This window comes from Streptopelia decaocto, assembly GCF_964273445.1.
Source record: "Streptopelia decaocto genome assembly, chromosome: Z".
Classification (NCBI taxonomy): Eukaryota; Metazoa; Chordata; class Aves; order Columbiformes; family Columbidae; genus Streptopelia; species Streptopelia decaocto.
In genome coordinates, this window is record NC_138657.1 from 25,629,389 (window position 1) to 25,641,415 (window position 12,027).

Genomic DNA, 12,027 nt, shown 5'->3' on the forward strand with positions numbered 1-12,027 from the left:
ATAAGTAAGGAATGAACTCACACTGAGAAGTACTCAAGCTTGGTTCTTTTAATAACTTAAATAGTGCCTATAATCTTTCAGGAGCCCTAATTCTGCTGAGGCTTGCCAAACACTCAGAGGAGGGGAAGGTACTTTATAAAGAGCAGGTACTGACAAGGATGGAGGGCAGGCAGTAGTATTTAAACTTAGATGCAGACACTGGTACGTCTTCCTTGGCAAAGCGTAAGAATGTAGGTGCAGAGTCTTTCAGATCTTCCTCCCCACTGCCTAACTTGCAGACTGGTACGTATTCCTAAAAGAAATAGTTAAATCCCATGGGACTGGCAGTCACAGTCAATTTTAATAGAGTGGTACTAAAATGCTTTGAGAGAAAGTCTGTCTTCTATAGTGTCTAAACACAAGCCATTCATAAAACTGCTGTCACTTGCTCTTTCAGTTTAAAGTGACAAACAACTATGAATAATATACCTATCTTCCAAGAAAGAAAGATGATCACTTCACATGACACTGGCCCCACTTGGCTGTTAGACTGAGGTGTTCATAACTTACACAGAAAACACCCTGTTCTGGGAAGGGTCTTACTCTGTCCCAAACATTATGGGAATGTTTTTTAGTTAGGGCACAAAAAGGAACATACAAATGAGTAAATTAAAGCAGCTAGGTGACTAAAACGTAATCTTCAATTTGAAATGCTTGCCTAGCTATAGTGTTGCAGCTGTGCAATACTATGCTCTGCAGGATTCTCAGTAAACTTACTGACAGCTGTTACTGTTAAATCTGAAATTTGGAGTATAGTGGCAAGCTTCCTGTGGTGTTTCTAACCTGTTGCTGTGAGGCTGATAAGCTGCCATATGGCTTTGCTGGATGTGGTGCATAAGGATGCCATAGAGTTGAGAAGCTCTGACTACCTTCCTGGTACTTAGCCTTTTGGAAATGTGCTTCTGATCATGAGTTACTTGGACACGTGTTTTGGAAGGTCATTATTCACAAGTGTAAGGGCATATCTTAGGCACTTGTATTTGTCATGTCTCAGTGTCAGTCTCTCAAAGGATACTTAATAAGGCTTTGACTTGTGCCTGGTGTATATAATGACTCAAAACACATGTCAGTTTCTCAGCATTCCTAAGCAGCTCAACATCACCTGATGGTGTGCTTGAATGAGAAAATTTCCAGTAAGGAAATTGGCTTGTTTCAGGTATCTAGGTGTGTTAAATAGCAATGATTCAGTAAGCAAAGGAACTTTGGTCTCTGTATAGATGTGTGATTTTATGGTTGTTTTATTAGTTCTGCAGCCAGCCAAACAATGCAAATGCTTTTTCTCACAAATGACCTATTACTGACTCCCTTGATGTTTTTTGTAATTAAACACCCAGGAAATTTGATGGACTGTGCCCTGATTCAGAAGATAAAAAGGGCTCTTTCAGTACACCCCAAAGTACCTGTATTCCATTGCAATTAATACATGACAAACCCAAACAGTTAATTGAGGGGAGCAGTGAGAAAACCCAAGCTGGAAAAAATTAGAGTGGCTACTTGTGGAAATGTTAAAACATAGCCTATGAGAAAAGTTCTCCGTGTGAGTACAGTGAGGATTAGTTACCACCACAGTGAAGTCAATATCTAGCAGAAGAGAGTTTTAAATGCCATTTCACAGCCCTGAGTTACCCTTTAATCTACTGTAAACACTTCAGCAGAACATTTTTCAGCCTTTAAATTGACCAATTTAGTCATGGCCAAAAAAGAAATAGCATTTGTTCTTGGTTTTGTTTTCTTCTCACTAGACTGAAGAAAACACAGAGACTGATTCTGCTTGAAAGGACACATCAGCACAATGAAATGGAGCCAAGGACCAGATTTCTGAATCATAAAGAATTCAGTTCAGTGGAAGAAGCAAGTCTTGGTATGTGGGATGCAAAACAGAGTATCAGCAGCCTGTGACTGAAATTAAATGAGAATAGAGGTGTAAAACTCTTAAAGATGGCAGGACTGAAATAAATGCAAGGATCAACAGCTATAATGGCAACCCAAGACACCGACTTGACTGCTTATTTGTGTAGATAACAAATCTGTACTACTATTAAAAAAAAAGTCACAGCTTCCTGAAGAAGATATGTCTCACCCTTGCCTTTTGTACTAGATGGTAAGATGTAGGTGACAGATTTATTTTTTTTTTAATGTCAATATCATTTTGGCGTCTGTTTCCACCAAGGTAGTGGCAAGTATTGTAGTAGTATTGGAAGCTGGTTTTCTCGTGTGAATGCTACTTTGGCTCAAGCCCCTAAGTAAAGTATCTGTATATTTACTAAACCTTCTTGTAGTCCTAGCTTTTTTTCTCCCTGTATCCTCAAACAATTCACAGCATTTATTCCTAAGCAGCAATAAGTCTGGTTATCACAAACTGAAGTTTATTTATTATCGAGAGAAAATAAAGAATAAATATGATAATTTTATCTACTCTTGCAACAGAATACAGGCATACAGGGTAGACTACATTTTATGATTAGTCTTGATCCAAGGCAGGTTAAATCTTGCACTTAACTGACTGTATGGGCACCTGAAAGGTCTGTAGGGTGAAGTACCTCCCCCTCTACAGGCATTTCACAGTGAGGTTACCCATTGTCCACGCCAAGTGAAGGCATTTCTAGAGCCCCCACTCCTTCCAAGTTCTCATTGGGATGCCTGTAATGCTAAATTACTACCATTGCAGTGTGGCGCTATTTTGAATCCACACACAGGTGACTTTTCTCAATTACGCTACTGTGACTACAGAGCAAGTTCTTTGTTTTTTTCCTTTTGTTGTGCATATATTTTTTTTAATACATATGGGGGGGTGTGGATCAAGGAATCTTAAAGTATAAAGTTCCTTCATATTTTTCATTTTTCTTACAGTTAACATTACGTATTTCATATGATTCAACTGAACATAAGCCTGATGTTTGCAATGCCATACCGTATAAAGTCTGTGTAAGACCAGCCTGAATATCAGAATGAGATGACTTTCCTTAGTGAGACAGACCAGGGCCATCTTTGCTAAACTAACCACCAAGGCTGTCTTGCTCATCAAAAAGGTTTAAATCCAAGGAAGCAGTTAGAGTCACTGACTGTGACAGCCAAATGTACTTACTCAAGACACCTTATCTTCATGCTGCTCCATTAAGCTACTTCAAAATGCAGCTGTGTCTGAATTGGTTTTACTCTTCTCCATACCCATAGCCAGTCAGCCTCACCATGGTTTAGTGTGCTGTTAGGGAAAAATCCACAATTTTAAGATGCTTTGGGTGTTGTATGAGGTTTTTGAGGTGGTTTTGATAGGGCTGTGACACATTTTACGTCAAGTCACTTTTAACCTGATCTTCCTGGTTCAGGTGTTTTCATGTTCTTCCTATATCTCTTTCTGATGGTACAATAATGAAACCAATACAAATGGAGACAACATGATCAAAAGGATCAACTGAAGCTATGATTCAATGGGAGGCCCTGCTCCCAGCAGAACATTTCTTTCAGCTTCATTTTCCCACTGCAAACATAGGTATCTCAGTCCCTTTATCCAGTGTCTGAAAGGTGCCATTAAATGTTAGCCAGGCATATTTAGATATGTGTATTTAGACCTCTTTGTTGGTTGATTTTTCTTTTCAGATTCCATTGACAGTGGTCTTTACATGTAGTTAATGTATTTTGTTTTCTGAAAGCATTTTGTTTGTGATGTTTACCAGCTTGTTGCTGTACTCTTTTGTGAGAGAAGTGTTAGAAGCACAAGGTGTTTGCTGAGCTACTGAATGAAGAACACGTAGGTGGAGAAATGCTCTCTAAAGCTCAGACCTTTTATCTTCAGAGACCCACTGTGCCCATGTGCAATATTTTGCCTGATTGGTGATTTTGCAATGTAGTGAGATGGGATGAACTCCTACTGTGAATCTTCACTTGTAATATTACCAAGATTGTAGCACAGATCTGAGGAAAGTAAAACAATTTAATTCACTGTTCCTCATTCCTCTTCATCTAGTCTTTGCCACAGTGTAAATTTATATTTATATTTATATTTATATTTATATTTATATTTATATTTATATTTATATTTATATTTATATTTATATTTATATTTATATTTATATTTATATTTATATTGTTTGAAACCTACCCAACTTTCCTCATTTGCTGATGAGTATTTTCCTTGAGCAGACAACACTTCTACTGTAGACTTGATCGAAGTTTAGCAGGTCAGCAAGAAGTTGAGCACATGACTAATACGCCTTGAGTTCCCGAAGGAGCCTGTGAAACGGTTTGTGCACAGGACCATTTGACTCGATAATGCTTCTGGGAGACCAGGTCAGACTAGGTTTAAACAGGATTACACTAAAGGAGATTTTCCTTAGTTGTATTTTAAGTAGCATGGGATTTATGAGGGGAAAGTAGGTTTATGACCCTGGAAAAATCTTGATCCTCTCAGTCTGGTTACAATCTTCAGGGTCAGACTGGGCTGGTTCCTTTGGTTGCTATACTGCACACATCTGATGGGTAATATCCATATGGATTTGTGTATTTCTAGTAGAACCCCAACTTCTAACTGACCTTGTAGGACCAAAGACTTGGATGCTTTTCTGCCAGTTCAGTCACCACAACAGCTCATGGAAAGTTCACTGCGGTGTGGACTTGGTGTGAAGAGGAGGCAGGGACAAGTGAGACCACCACACAAGATTTGGCATGCTGCTGAGGAATTGCAGTTTCAGTCTCAATGACAAAACAAATCAGCTGGCAGCTTCAAGCATGTAGCTGTGATGCAAAGGTTGGCATTTGCCATCATGGCTTTAAGGTTTGCTGGCTGAGTCTGAGCCCTTAACCTGTAGGTTGCAGAAATGTCTTTGTGTTTCATTTAAGGTGATATTTTTGCTCATATTAGTAATTTAGTCTCTTACATATGAACACCTGGCAATAAGTAAATTATCAACATTGGGAATAGTTCACTGGATCCTCAGCAAGTCTTCTAAGTCAGAGTTTGGAAATCATATTATGTTAGGAAATAGCCTCGAGGTACAAGTTAATTTACTCAGTGTTTCAGTAAGCAGAGGTTGTTGTGTTTAATGTTTTGTCATCTGGTGAGGGTGAATCACAGGTCAGTACAGAGTGGTTTCTCAGTGTTGAGAGCCTTCAGTAAATAGAAGCGTTTAACACTCCTCTACAAATAACTGCTGGAGACCAAAGGTTGTATCTATAAACAATAACATTAAGACTTCTACAGCTCTCTTCCTCTTTGTTTCCCAGAGCCCTTAGTAAAGGTGGGTGAAGGTTGCTCTCCCCAACACACAGAGCCAAGGATGAAGTGTGGAAGGGGTCAGCAAGGACACAGCCCTGTGGTCCTAGCTCCAGCTAAGCCATAGCCATATTACCAGGCTATTGCCACCAGCTGCTTTACTCTCCTACAGCCCTAGTTTTTCACACCTCTAATATATGCAACTGCTCCCTGATTTGCTTTTGTCTAAAGGATTCAAGTTAAAAAAAACCACAAAAATGATGAGAGGACTGGGAAGTCTGCCATAGGAGGAAAGGCTGAGAGAACTGGACTTGTTCAGCCTTGAGAAAAGAAGGCTTAGGGGAGACCTTATCACCATGTTCCAGTATCTAAAGTGTGGCTACAAAGAAGATGGAGACCCCCTTTTTACAAGGAGCCACATGGAAAATATGAGGGGTAATGGATTCTAACTGGACACAAGAGGAAAATTTTTCGTCATGAGAATGATCAGCCTTTGAAATAATCTCCCCAGGGAAGTGGTGACTTCCCCAACGTTGTACACTTACGAGATCCAGCTAGACAGGTACTAGACCATCATTAAGAGAAGCACATCATCCCTGTCCTAAACTGTCTCTGGCTGTGTGAAGCAGCAGTGACAGTGCCCAGCTCCAGACCCAGTTCTCCTTGCTTCTTCAAGGATGCCTCTGCTGCATCCCTGCTTTCCCCAAGCTCTGGGGTGGCAACAACTTCTCGCCCTCCCCAAGCACAGGGAGGGGAGGTGCAGCAGCCTTTTGGGTGGTGCCAAGCAGGCACTACACAAGCTGCACTTCCTTCAGGTTCTGCTAGTGGGCAAAATCACGTGAAGCCTAAGCATAACCATTCCTGTTGTTACCTTACAGCAAACACTGCCCCAAAATCCACCCACCACTACCCTTTGTCCTCAATCAGGCTATTAAAAATCTTCAGTGGCTGGCACTTCAGCTCAGGAAACAACTGTCATACCCACGCTAAACCATAAAAGCAGCAATCCCCTTACTCTCTTACACTTCTGTTCCAAACCTCAGTAAACACCCCAACTTGGTAACTAGGTCCTGCAGCAACATTGGCTGGCCTTTGCTTTCCTCTTTCATTTCATTCTAGGGTAAAAAGTTATGCCAATAACATATCTTTGCAGAGATTATCAGTACTGGAGAAAGAAATTTAATACATGCACAGCCTGCTTCTAAGTATAAGGAGTATGCTAGTTCGGGCTACAAATAGAGGGCTATTTTTAAAAAAAGCTGACGCAAGAATGTCCCTATTGACTACAAGTCCTAAGCAGTCAGGGTAACTTCCTCTTTTTCTTTTTTCTTTTTTCTTTTTTCTTTTTTTTTTTTTTTTCTGCTAACTAAGCCTCTTTTAGGGTTGTTTTACAAGCATCGGTTAAGTTGCTGATTTCTGTTTACTTTTTTAACCAAATACAATTAAGTTAGGTGGAGTATAGGAAAAGGGATTGTATGAAATTCTATGTTTTCCCAGACCTCGTCACTGTGTTCTTTAAAAATTCTGTTGTTCAAACACACCTCCTTGGCGCACAGCTCAATTCTAGATGAGAGCTGGATCAGAAAATCCCTGCCCTTTATTCTCCCAGCTGAGTCATCTGAGTGATGTGTGTAGAGAAGTGAAGCCTTGTGTTTTTCAGAGATCAGATGCACACTTTTGCTTTTTTAAAAACCTTTTGTGTATGCAGGGTTGCAACCACAAGCATAATGTATAGCTTTTTTGTTTCCTACTTCAAGGGAAGAGCTGTTCTCAGCCCACAGAAGTAGTAACTCAATCAGCCCAGTAGTCTGACTCAGCTTAAAATAACCTGTGGCTAACCACAGTCTTCCCTGTGCCTCGGCTCCCCACTGATAACATCCAAAAGTGATTGCTGGGCACGTCCTGGCACTTCATAAAACCTGCTGGAGAGGCAGGGTGGCCAGGACAGCCTGGCAAAGGTGTCCCAGTTGTTGTCTGAGCCCTCCCATTGCCATCCCCATGTGAGTGGGGGTCCCAGCTGCCATTCCACTCAACACCCTGGTTTGGGCTGGCCATGCCCCTCCAGCAGTCCTGGTCTGGCTGGCAGGCCTGTGGGAGCCCTAGTTGTACTTTCTGAGATGCCACCCTCACCCCATCCTGCCCTGTCCCAGCAATGCCTCCTCCAGCCACAGCAAGCCTCTCCCTTCAGTGACTCAGCATCTGAATAATAACATTTCTTTTCCTCCCCCCCTGTTTATATACAAGGAATTTCGATATAAGGAAATTGCATTTAGAAGGAAATGCAACTAATAGAAACTAACTGGTGTCGTTAAGATTCCGCTTTCCCAAGGCTACAAGCTAAGGACAAAGCTACCCCTTTTGCTTAGTTAAAGAAAGAATTCATCAGGCACATAATCTAGGTCCTGAACAACATTATAGGGCAAATGAAATATTTCAGGCTTGCCTGTTTATTTTATCTGCACTCATAGTGCCAAACTCCAGCACCATGAAATCTGACTGCTGAGCACCAAATCTCAGAGTACCCCAAGGGGCTATCCAAAAGGCAGCATTACTCACAGTGCCCTAAGGGCTGTCTATGCCCCAACACCACTGCTAGATGTGGAATTTTAGCAGTGTGTGGATGTGGTCAGCTGCCAGACCTTGCCCATACCAACCCATCCCCTGCCAGATGCAATGCAAAGGAGGTGAGGATTTATGCCCGTCGTGCTGCCTCTGCTGGTCCCCAGAATGCTGAGGCAAGTGGCTAAAAGGTGGAGAAAATGCTTGGAGTTGGCCAGGAGGAGCTGAGCCTGCATAGGTGCAGGATAGCATCCCTCCACCGGTATTGCTCCAGCACAAGCAGTCTCATACTCTCATGCTCACTGCAAGTGCCAAGGAAGATTGAATTTCCCCAAGGGATCCTGATCATGCTTTTACCTGTGCTCAGAAACAAGTCACACATGTGCCACCAAAGCCCCCACAAAGCCTGGCAAACTGCCATGTGGATTGTTCCAGCAAGGGAGTGTTGTGTGTCAGGTCCCTTTTTTTATTTTGAAAGTGAAGTTTTTCCTTTAAAAGCAATAAAGGTAGAATTTCTGCAATATGCAATTGTCTTTTATAGGCCCTTCTCATAAATTGTTCCCATAACTGACCTGACTTGAAAGACTTTTACAGTGAAGGTTTTCCTGGCTGCCTGTGCAAACTGCAAAGGGAATACCACCACCACCAACAACAAAAAAAAAAAAAATTAAAAAAAAAAGTATTTCTCTTTTTCTTGGCAGAGAAACATGTGAGTGCTTCTTTTTTTTTTCCTCTCTCATGATTTTGTAGAGGTTTGCAACCAGGAGTTTTATATCATGTGTAGGTGATCTGACATGCAAGCAGTAATAAATAAAGCATTTGTTCTATTTTTATAATGATATAATAAAATGTTGAAACATGGGTCTCAAAATCCAGTGCACAAATATTTTAACCTCTGGTGTCATGTTCAACTGCTATTTTAGCATTCAAAAGGCCACAGTTCCCTAAAGGTGACAAACCTCTGCACAGCAGACCAAGAGAAATGCAGAGGAGAGTGAAGGAGCTGTTTGTGCCGGTGAGAGCCACCACATAAATCATGCTCATACATAGTTTTGTCTGATTATTAGTATGCATTTGTGTGGGCAGGAAAGGAATCAGCTTATTCAATTCTTCTTTGCAATCCATTAGTTCAGCCCCTATATTTTGAAGTTAAATATGTAGAGATCTAGTGAACTAAGTGTGTCACCATCTCAGCAAATGCAAAAGACAGTTCAGTGCTTTTAGCACTAATATCACATATGCAATTAACACTTCAGAAGCCTGGCTAAATAACAGAACCACCCAAAGCAATTATTTGGGTAATATTAGTAGCTAGGGTGTAGCGTTCGTTGCTGAACAGGCAAAAGTCCCCTTTACATGCATCTTCCCGTACTGTTGAGGCTGCAAGTAGTTGGTAAAATTATGCCTACAGAAAGGTTAAATTCTCCCAAAGCAATACAAACATTACAGAGGGGAGCAATATGATGCAACCTTTCACTGCTAATCAGAACAGGTTGCTTAGACCTTTGCACGCAGGCAGTGGTGGCTTTTTTTCCTCCAGAGAGAGGCAGAGCTGGTGAGTGAATCTTCTAGGCCAAGGGAAACACTCATTAATATATCCCCTCTGTTGGCAGAGAAGCAGCAGCATCCAGCTGCTTTTTCCTGGGCTCTGCCAAAGACAGAAAAAGCAATGGGGCCATGCTGATTTTCTTGCCCTCCAGTGTAAAAGGATAAGTCATATTAAAGGTCTGCTGTGGTTATTACAAAGTAATTCTTGGTAATGTCTAGGGCCTTGGTTTTGTAACCTGCTTCCACAAGAGGTGGCCAGCTGAAATTTTCATGGTCTTTCCGTCTGTGAGAATGTAGGGGTTCCACAGTAATCTTACATTCAGACAACAGGTCACAAATGCTTATCCTTGCTATATACTAATATAATGTAGTTCATCCATCTTTCTCACATTCATCACCACTTTATTTACCTAATTGTACTTGGGTGACAACTTAGAAAACAAAATGTAATTGTTCTGAGCGCTCATGTGAATAACAGAATGACTAGGAATAATGACCCAGAGGGATATTTTGTACTTTATGCATCTATTTGCATTCGAGCTATTTTAACTTTGAGTTTACTGGAGCTGGAGCTCAATTATGTCTGTCTGTAGCTTGATGCAGGTTTTTAAACTGGACGCAGAACATTAAGTTTTGGTAGTGGTCACAGACTGGACATCAGCAGGACCTTGCAAAACATCTCTGGAAGGAGTTGTGAAGGGTAACACCGCTGTCAGCTGTGGTGCCTGTTCCTCTCCTGTTCTTACTAGGAGGGTAAACTAACCATTGTACTTTTTGTATCCCTTTTCTGTTGGAAAGGACCTCTTTCAAGAACTAGGCTTTGTGTAAGTAAGGGCTTCTGGAGAGGAAGGAAATATCATCCTCTTGCCTCTCTCCCCTTTCCATGCTCTAGCACACCATTACTGCTAGAAACCATTGACATACTGTTAGTCAGTCTTGGATCAAGATACAGACATTAGCTGCACAATATTTTTTCTAAAGTCTGACCAGCCCTGAATCTGAGGCCATTCTTCAGCAATGCCCAACTCAATGTGTCTATCATCAGCCTTGACATGGAGAGACCAGACGTTCCCATAGCAGCAGGCAAATCCCAAGCTGTTTGGCCTTGCACATCATGTACAAAACGTTCTGCACCTTCTGAATCTATGAAATGGTCTGTTTTGTTTGGGGTCTGGATAGGACTGGCTGTTACTCCACGCCTTCTGTGAAACCAGCCCCGTCTACTTCATGTGTAATTTGCTGTCCAGCCCTAAGTTTTCCATCAAACCAAAATTGCAGAATAAATACATGAAAACACCCTTTTGATAAATGCGAGTCAAAATTTTAAGAAGCACAAAACATTCCTACTTTTCCTTAAAACAAATTTTAAGGACAGTGATGCTAATGGAAAAGGTGACACTATATTATTCACTGTAGCCCGCAGCCTGGGAAGCAGGGATATGTTTAGGCAGCCAGTTTAGAGCAAACAGAGGAAAAGGTTGTGCCAGCCAACACATAGTGAACAGGTCACTGTCACAACACATAGTGACAACTCACAGTCACCAGATGTTACAGAAAGCAAAAATGTAAATGCTTCAGAAAGGGATTAGGCAAACTAGGGAGCTAAACCAAACTGCCCTATTGTAATGTTACCTTTAAACTTGACTTTTTGGCTGGAAGCAGGGAAGGCTACAAGGGAAGGCTCTTGGTGTGTCCAGCTGTCCTTCATGTCCACATTTATCAGGCACACTAGAAACAGGACAGTTGTGCTAGACAAACCTTTGGTCTAACCCAGCTCAGACCCTTTTACACCCTCACATATGGAAGAGCACAGATACCACTGCAGGAGGGATGTGGTGAGCAGTGTCTGGTGTGACATTGAGGACATATCCACTATCCACATGAAAAAAGTAACACTGTTAACAGCTCTGGGGTTCCTGAGCCCACTCCCCTTTGCTGTAGTTGTTTCGTGTTAGTTTGGTTTGGTTTTTGTTTTGTTCTGTGTTTTTGTTTGGTTGGTTGTTGATTTGTGTTTTTTTTTTTTGTTTTTCCCCCAGAACAATTATTTTAAATAAATGATAAAGGGGTGTGGTTTTTTTCAGTCTGGAGATGGAAGGGCTGAGGTCATCAGTGTGACTGCTGAGGTCTTCTGAATTCACAGAAGAGGTATTCTGTAAGAGAGAGAACTGTTCAAGCCTAGTTAGTCCCACAACAGCCTAATATGCTCAGCAGGATTTACAGATAGTATTTGCCAGGATAAAATCAATTCTATTTGCAATGGGTGAAATGTTAATTTGTCTCTTCTTTCTTTGTCTATGTTTTTTCTTTACATTCAGTTGCATTTCAGTTAGCAGAGGCCACTAAACAACCATTAGCTTGCAGTAACTTTCTGCTGTTGACAGCCTAAGCTGGATTTAGTGGATACCCTAGAACTGACACTTCATGAACTAATTTTAGGTGCAGCTGTTTTTCAGCAACCTAGAAAACTGATTGCTGACTGACACAGGGGTATAGAAAACCACTGGTCTCCAATCTCTCAGCTGAGCACTGACCTCACTTGGTTACTCAGGGATATGAACAATTTCACTTGACGTGCATGCTGAGTACATATTGGCAATTGTGAAAATTGTTATCAAATAATATTTTACCTAAATGATGGTTAAATTCCACAGGAACTGATGAAATATTGGAAA